Source organism: Chrysochloris asiatica, unplaced genomic scaffold (genome assembly GCF_000296735.1).
Source record: "Chrysochloris asiatica unplaced genomic scaffold, ChrAsi1.0 scaffold00087, whole genome shotgun sequence".
Taxonomy (NCBI): domain Eukaryota; kingdom Metazoa; phylum Chordata; class Mammalia; order Afrosoricida; family Chrysochloridae; genus Chrysochloris; species Chrysochloris asiatica.
The window spans coordinates 11511191-11511726 of NW_006408605.1; positions in this window are offsets into that span (position 1 = coordinate 11511191).

Sequence of the window (536 nt, forward strand, 5' to 3'; positions counted from 1 at the left end):
ACAGATTCCTCATGAGCACAATTAAGTGTTCTGGAATACTCATACTTCGCAATGTTGTCTATAGCTTTTCATGATCCACACAATCGAAAATCTTTGTATAGTCAATAAATCAAAGGTAAACATCTTTCTGATATTCTTTGCTTTCAGCCAAGATCCATTGCACATCAGCAATGATATCCCTCATTCCACATCCTCTTCTGAATCCAGCTTGAACCTCTGGAAGTTCTCTGTCAATGTATGCTTGCAGCCATTTCTATATTACCTTTCGTAAAACTTTACTCGCATGGAATGTCAAAGAGATTGTCCGATGATTTCCTCATTCTGTTAGGTCACCTCTCTTTGGAATGGGCACAAATACGGATCTCTTCCAATCAGTCAGCCAAATAGTTGTCTCCCAAATTTCTTGGCAGAAACAAGTGAGTGTCTCCTGTGCCACCTCATTTTCTTGAAAGATTTCAATTTTTATTCCATCAATCCATTCTTCCTTGTTCTTTGCCAATTCCTTCAATGCACCTTAGACTTCTTCCTTCAGTATC